Source organism: Dermacentor albipictus, unplaced genomic scaffold (assembly GCF_038994185.2).
Source record: "Dermacentor albipictus isolate Rhodes 1998 colony unplaced genomic scaffold, USDA_Dalb.pri_finalv2 scaffold_29, whole genome shotgun sequence".
Taxonomy (NCBI): Eukaryota; Metazoa; Arthropoda; class Arachnida; order Ixodida; family Ixodidae; genus Dermacentor; species Dermacentor albipictus.
In genome coordinates, this window is record NW_027225583.1 from 3,291,061 (window position 1) to 3,299,483 (window position 8,423).

An 8,423-nucleotide genomic window follows, 5' to 3' on the forward strand; every position below is an offset into this window, starting at 1 on the left:
CCATATTCGCTTCGACAAGAGGACTTGCCTTAAGCTTTGCGTCGCTATGTTGTAGGTCACTGTAGCAAGGGGAACATTTTGCTGATTGAATATTACTCGAAATATTTTTATTATTTGTACTAGAGATTTCAAAAGAGAGCCAATTGTAGAGTTCTTCATGCAGATTTCATATATCCCATTAGTTTTTGCTTAGCTGCTTCTTGAGTTATGTCCTATACAACGGCAAAATACATAGTGATATTTGCGGGCACTTTCTTGTGTATTAAATTTTCACAAAAAAGCAGTGTGCTGCAGCTAACTCAGCTGCAAGGTGCCGATATCTATTCAAACAGCACGTAAAGTTACTAGAAGTATGCAAGATTAGTACGCAGGCAGGCAGGCCTGCTACTAAAATTATTGAGAATACTTCAATAATTTTTTCTCACAATAGCATGAGAATAACCTTGTGCTTTATAATTGTCCTATACAAATTAAATTTGGCATACATACTCTTCAAGATAAGCAGAATACCAGTATCTACTTGAAATTGCAATCTAAAAATTATTTAAAGTGGCCTAATATTTTTTGCATAATTCCAGTAATTGCACAAGCTGTTTGGATAGGTATCGCCACTTTGCGGTATACACCTAGCTAAATAAGATACAGTATGAAACCATTTGCGAAACTTTTACACACAAGTGCCCATAAAAATATAGTGCCACTATGTAGGACATAACTAAACACCAGCTACACAAAAACCAATGACAATTCAAATCTACATAAAACTCCCTATGAATAGCAGTACATTCAAATTTCTAGTACAAATTAAAAAAGTTGTTTCGAGGAGCATTTCCCCTTAATAAGTGGGTGTCAGTGTTTCTACCAAAGGGTTACAAAATGCCTTGAGGCATACCATAGGGAGTTTTATAAATACCACACGCATGCATCTGTCTAAAAAGTCCCATGCCCTGCTTGCATTCCTTAGACATTTTTCTGCATTCTGTTGTATGTCACCGTTTGCATCCCTTAACACTGAGGGCGCAAAACCGAAAAACAGCCTATTAATACACTTAATGTTTAGCCTGTAAAGGGGTTGTATGCGAATGGGGGCAGCCAACTCTAGCATGAGAATAAACAAACATTTGTTCTCGCATTAATGAAACCAGTCAAAATATAATCTCGCAAATCTGGAAATGAACGCACAAAGAACCTTGCTGATTGTTACATTAGTGTCCCGAACAAGATCTTTTGATGTTTATAATTCCTAGTTTTATTCACTTTCCTCTAGTAACTGGGCTTTGACCTAGAATACTCAGTGTAGGAGACTAACCCAGGCCTGGAAGCCAATATTTAAATCTGAAATAGACACTCATCTCCCGACCACATGGCACTGCTACGTCATCAGAAGAAACATGCATCCATGGACATATAGTCTGTAAAATTATTTTTACATGATCTGTAGCGTTACTCTTGCACTAACAAATTCTGAAAATTAGGAAATACATCTGCTATTTAAAGCACTGCTGCAAACCCGTGTGTTTGAAAAATGCAATACTCAAAAGGTGTAATACAACCAATGTGTGCATGAAACCTATGCTGCCTTTGACATTCGTCAGTGTGGCAAATAAGCACCGAGAAATGCCAAGGGTATCATAGCTTTCCTGTCTCAAACCTTGTATGTGAGTACCAGTATCTTTGCAGTGAAAGAAGTCACATTATTACCAGACTTATGAGGGGAACCAATGTTTCTCTAGTTCAATGATTTCTTTCTTGTGCTCCTATATCCTTGAGTTCTTAAAAAATAATGGGTGCTTGAAATAAGTACTCTATATTGCTCTTAAATTTATCCTGCACCAGAGCCCGTGTTATGTTACATTCCTTGAACACATTGCAGTGCTGTAGATTATCAAGGGAAGAAAAAATGCCGTAAGTTCGTATTTTAGCCTTCCGTACAACAAGAATTAATAACCTATCAATTACATCCACAAGTACGAAAGAACTACGAGAAACGGGGCTTAAAGGCAGGTATACATTAGAATAGCAGGGGCTGATGGTGAGAATTCTAAGAGAAAGGAACTATTAAAAACTACATACTAAAGACACATATGAATTATAACAGAAATATTTACAAAGAATTTGAAGAGACAAATAGAATGTCTGTTCAAATCACTCCACCCCAACATTCATCCATGGTTCGATAAGTGATCACAGCCGGTGATGCTGTTTGGATAGATGGTAGGTGAGGCACAGCTGTGAAATAGGTAGCACATGTAGAGGGGTCACCAAAGGTTGCACGCTGGTTGCACAGCAGGTTGCCTTGATCTCTGGACTCCCTCGACCCTGATGCGTTGAGCCTGGTTATATGTCGTTCGCAAGAGGCCTGACCCGAGTGTGCGGCATGGCTTGGGTAAAATTTTGAGGCAACCTGAAAAACACAGATTCATATATTTAGCACCAAAATATTCTGTACCATAGGGCAAATCTGAAGTTTACCATCTGCACATAGCAGATGATGAAAACAGACACAAGTCACCAGACTCAAGGTATATAAATGTGCAAAAGTGGAAATGAATGTGAAGAGCTGCTTATAGGATGGAATCCTTCAATTTGTCTTTTGTGGATCAATAATAGTATCTTAACATAAAGTCAAGTGTACATAACCCTCCCTATTTGTGTAAGTAGGCTATTCCATGCCAGCTGTTCCAACCTGGCACACAACCACTTGGAATTTCTTCTTGAAAACTGAGGGCCTTTCAATATAGAACAAATCTCAATTTTACGCAATACTTAAAGCAAAAAAAAAATTTTACTGCCATAAAAATTATGTCAAATTTCGTGTAATGCACCAAAGTATGCATCATAAAATGGCAGCCAAAAATTTGGTTCTTTCATTAAGAGGGCCAAATTTTTAACAACGAAGAGAGGCCTTACACCAAGAACTTGACTGCTTATTTGCCACTGCTCAGTTTATTATGGCTGATTAAAAATGGACAAAATGGCTTATTAACTTTATTTTCACAAAAGTGACCTACAGCAAAAGCTGCAAATTTATGCAATCCATGTGTTGAGGACTTGTGCTGTGTGCAAGAATGGTATCAGAAAGATACATTATGCAGCAGTGCAGAGAGGAGGATGAACTTGGAAAAGACAGTTTTGATGTACGTTTATCGGCCTACTTACCATTGAGGCAGCCCTAGTAAATTTATGCCAAATACCATGTATGAGAGTACATCGTATTCTTTTTAAATTGGTAAAGCTTTATCAAAGTATTTTTTGTGTTAAGCAAAAAAAAAATTGTGCAAGTGGTCTCTTGCAGTTTGAAAATTTGCATCGCATTTCGTCTAATACACATAGCCTCTTGGTGGCTAAGACAAAATACATGGACTTGAGCATCCCTGCACAGATAGCAGGATGTCTAAACTGCTTCGAAGTTACGTCTTTCATTGCTGAGTGACTACAAGCCATTTCACTCAAAAAGACATCGCTTAATTACAGGTATTTACCTGAATCTTCCTGTCGGCTGTCAGCCTGCTGGCATCATCACTAAGGCTGCCAACTCCCTAGTGGACATAGTCGGGACATGGTGGCGGCAGGATGCAGTGGCAGAAGCCGCCAAAGGCTCCCAACTACCTAGTGGACGTAGTCAGGACAGGGTGATGGGAGGACACAGGGGTAGCAGCCGCCAGAGTGTACCTGCAACAAATTTGCACAAATGTTCTTAGTCCTACCATGACATGATTTACAATAAAACTGAGCTGTCTGTGTAACATGGCTACCAATACAAATAAAGGTAAACAGTTAGGTCCTACGACACAACTAGAAGCCCGACAAAAAAGAAATGGTACTTATGTTTATGAAAATCCAAACAATGAAACAAAAAATGTGTAACCGGTTTGTGCATGGAAGCTCGGTTGAAACCTGAGCTCATACCATCAAGTGATCTGCTAGACAACTGCAAGCCTGCCACCTAAATATGTCATTGTAAATTATTTTTACATGCATTATGTTAAGCTGCATTAATACAAGTTCAAAATCTCTTAATATAAGTAAATCACCAAGCTAATTCAATTAACGAATTCCAGTGGTCGTTAATGCAACAAAGTGCAAGCTCTGAATAAAGCTGGCTAAACTGGGCAGTGAAAAATAACAATGTGGTTCTCTACATCTTGTTTTCCTGGCTTTCGCTTTAGCACTGGAATATACAAGAATTTTGACATTCCTCATATTTCACCCTGCTAATTTTTATGCCATAATGCATAATACTTCAGCAAGAGGAATAATGCTTTCTTTCAACCGTAAATAGTGATAGAACAAGAAAATTCATTGGAGCCAACGTTTTGAGAAGAAAAATCTCCTTCTCTTTGTCGAAATATTGGCTCCAGCGGCCCTTGTTCTACGGCTCTTCATCAGTTCAAGTCTCTTGTCTTCCTGTGTACCTCTGTACTTTCAATGTTATGTCAATGAAACTGTAATAACGGATCATTAGTAAATGTAGCTGATGAGGAACTTGGGCTTGTTGGTAGATAACGACAGAGTAACTGCGCAACATAAAGATACGGGCAAAGGACGCTTGTGTGTGTTGTCTCCTCCAGCCATGTCTCCCCTTTGGGTGATTACTCTGTCTCAATGTAAAACTGTTACCCTTTGCACAATAATAGTAAAATGCATAAAGACAATGAAGGTGGACACAAAAATTACAACAAATAGCATCATATGCTAATGAGATATGCAGAAGTGCCTGCTACGATTTGTCTCACCCATAACGTACTGGTAAGATGGTGACTTCTGGCTGTTGCCATTTCTTGAATACCTGAAATAAAATACATTTCAAAATTATAAAAATACACAGGACAACAGCAGTAGCCGAGGACATAATGCATTGTTTAGTACAAGAAGGTAAACTAATCTCCGATACACGGCAGACGAAATTTCCTTTATTAAGTTAGTAGACAAATACAACACACTTCATTTCATTCAATACTGTCAGCGTTTCTTGCTACAAGAAAAAAGGTATTTCTGCATGGAAGCAGCAAAATAATAAATGGCCTTCTACTTTTACAAAATATGTTGCAGCGACTAAGCCAACTACAGCTGTATATACTTAAAATTGTTGTATGCACATTACAATGGCCAAGACAGGATAAACTTGGGTTCATATGCAGCTCACTGGAAGGTACAACTTTGCAATCAACTCATTTCTGCTGGGCAAATATACGCACTAACATAAAACTACACATAAAAGGAGCTTTTTTTTTCATAAACCACCGGACTCAATATAAAAAATCCAGTAGCAATAGTACAATTTTACCACATAACACAGCCAGGTTTTGTAAGCGTAGTAGGATTTACTATATAAATGTTGCAGCATATTCATGCTTTTAAATTTTTACAACCATGAAAATAAAGATTACGTAAAAATAATACATTAAATATAGGCTTAGATTGCGAGCTAATGTGTTTTCTACTTACAGCCAAATGCACAAAAAATTTGTTCTCTTTCAGCGCTTTGACAGCGCCGTGTCTGTTCGCTTGTGCATGCAGCCGCTTAACCGCTCTTAAAATATCTGTGCTGCCACATCGCCTGACACTGCCATACAGCGTTGTAGCGCTTTTATTATTCGCGGCAATATACCTAAAGCGCTAGTAAATCTTCAGAATGCACAAGCTGCCCTTTCGATTACCTGTCTTCGCCATGAGAAAGTCACACTGGTGCTAGTATTGTATCTACACTTCAAGTTACGCAGTACTACTTGATATTCTACGGATTTTTCGATGCGACAGGCCACCCGTCACTAGAGTCGTTAAGAACGGTGTTTCTCCTGAGGCTTCCGTCTGCCAGTAGTATTTCCGCATACATACGCGCACGCATGCCTAAGAAACGTCTGTAAACTGCCAAGAGAAACATGGCGCAAAATGTAGCCGTACCGGAAGGGCCGAGTACGCGCCGTTTGTAAACTCTGAACAAAAGCTGATATGCTTACCTGAGACTTTAAGAGAAATATGGCACAGGTCACTCCCCGCTGGTAGTCGTTCGTATGCATCTGGTCGTCTCTGTCCGTTGCGATCTCCCATATCACAATGAAAGATGCAGTGCAAGCCGCAGCACTTAGGGCGCTTGTAACGGTCCGGCGAGCTCTATGTCGGCAAAGACGAAATCGGCGATACGCTGCTGCTGGCGGCGGTCCCCTCGTCGCAATCACACAGCACGGACAGAAGCTCCCACCGTAACCAGCTGTAACTTGCCACAACGCTTGGTTGCAGTCGCCCTTAACGCAGCGATTTCAGAACCACTGAACGACAACGTACTCGCGCGTGATGAAGCACAAGTTCAAAATGGCGTCATGCTATTGACGACTTCGGCTTTGGATCATTTTGTATCTGCACAACTGGGCAAAACAGTTGCGCTAGTTTCGGTTTTGTTTCCTTGCGTTGAAATAAAAACTGTTTTGCTCACTGATAATTTTACGTCACTTAAGTAATGTTTACGAATGAAACAGCCATGAATTTAACACGCGTCTTGAAACACCCGCTACGTTCACTTGGCAGAAGCAAAATTTTCTCGTCCGAATGTGGTTGTGTTTTAAATATCTATCGCTGGGCTGTCGGAGCGTGCTCGAAGTGTGAAGACGCGGCGTAATTGTCCTTAATTTGCTTAGCTATAATGGTGCGGCTGCCCTTCATTTCTGTCGAGTGCAGTTTGCTCTGATGTAAGGTAGAACTACAAAGCCGCCCATGTTACTGAATGATCTAGTGCACCTGAAGCTGCCTGAACTCCGGTATTTCCTCCACAAGTTCTTGCGACTGTGTGCCGCTGTCACCAAATGCGAGCGTATAGTCATTTGTCGGAGATTAAGCAACACATTTTCTAGAACTATCGTTCACCTTTCTATCACGACATGGCGAAGCAGCGTGGTTGGTCCTTAGTAAAATTTTCTATGTATTGCGAATTTTGCGATAGCAATTATATGGACACAACCGCCGAAATATGTCTGTCGGTGTTGCCGTGAGCTTACGTATAAAGTGCGATAAGATCCTATCGTGCGCCGTTAGCTGTGCGCGATAAAGGAAGTGTACGAGGGCGAGCCGAGATGTAAAGTGCCTGGATGGGTGCCCCAAGTATCTATAGGTGGTCACGTGATAAAACGCGCGCAAGCCGGGGAAAGGAGGCGCTGGTTTAGCACGCTTCTCCTCTGGCCGTTGCTCTAGCCCGGTCTGGCGCCACTTTCGCTCTGTCTTGGAGATAATTTCCGATGGGTGCAAAGCGGGGAGGGGGGGGGTAGAGGGGAAAGGCGCTTCTACATCGCCATTTCAAGTTTCGGAGACGCTTTGAAGGACGAGGCAGCAGAAGCGTTCTGTCCGCTCTGTTCGCGCCCTTCATCTCGCCGACACTGTGGCAGCGAGTGTTCGCGGTCATTGAGTGAAATCTGTTCATGTTTGCACGTGCGCGCGTGACCCCGTGCTTGCTAATTTACGGAGTAAGCGATTGTTTACTGCAGTTTATTCAGGCGATGAAGCTACGAACCTTGGTTCGTGCAGTTGTTCGTGCAGTGGTTCATGCAGCATTGGGGAGAAACTGCTATATTTTTGTTTTTAAATTTCTGGGGGGTTCAAAAGCAGTGCTGCGTAGGCTAATGTTTGTTTCTGGTCGCGGAACGCAACGCACTGCGGTAGCCCAGTGGCTTTGGTGTTGCGCTGCTGAGCTCGAGGTCACGGGTTGGAATGCCCCCATTGGAATGCGTTTTCGCATTCCAATGGGGGCAGAATGCGAAAACGCGCGTATATTGTGCATTCCGTGCACGTTAAATAACCCGAGCTGCTGAAAATAAATCTGCAGTTTTCCATTACCGTGCGCCTCATAACAAGATCTTGATTTTGGAATCTAAATCCTCAAAATTTAACTTTACGTAGCGCCATTACATTTACAATCGACACTGTTGAGTGCGCCTACTGAACTTGTTATCTCGTTGCTGTGCTCTCTTTAGTAGCCAATGCTATATTTTTTAGATTTACTTATGGTCAGAATCCATTGTGACAAATCCGGGTCTTCCTTAGCATAGGAAGCCAGCTATCGCTTAAGCGTGTGAGATATTAACAAACATTTTCAAGGAAAATCGATATTTAGAGTTCGATGTAATTGCAGAACATGACAAGCTTGACGAAAGAATGATACACCGCATGTCGGTAACATGTCGGTAACATCATTTCAGCATCAAACAAAACACTCGGTTTTCTAAAACGTCACCTTCGTCTTGCCCCACCACATGTTAAATTGCTCGCGTATAAATCACTTATAAGACCCAAATTAGAATATGCATCCCCCATCTGGAGCCCACTTCAAGCATATCTAATCACCGCATTAGAAGCTGTGCAGAATCGTGCTTCCCGATTCATTCATTCCTCATACTCATATGACGTCAGTGTTTCATCCTCGAAAGCTACATCCG

At 41.3% G+C, this 8,423-nt stretch overlaps 1 long non-coding RNA gene across 1 annotated transcript; it reads right to left on the bottom strand.

The window, feature by feature from the left end:
- Window positions 1-1,760: 1,760 nt before the first annotated feature.
- On the bottom strand, window positions 1,761-6,216 carry LOC135911205 (uncharacterized). The gene is made up of 4 exons (XR_011510014.1): window positions 5,961-6,216; window positions 4,737-4,789; window positions 3,483-3,672; window positions 1,761-2,404 (listed from the first exon to the last, which is right to left on the bottom strand). It is a non-coding gene; the product is annotated as an uncharacterized lncRNA (long non-coding RNA).
- Between the last annotated feature and the right edge of the window lie 2,207 nt (window positions 6,217-8,423).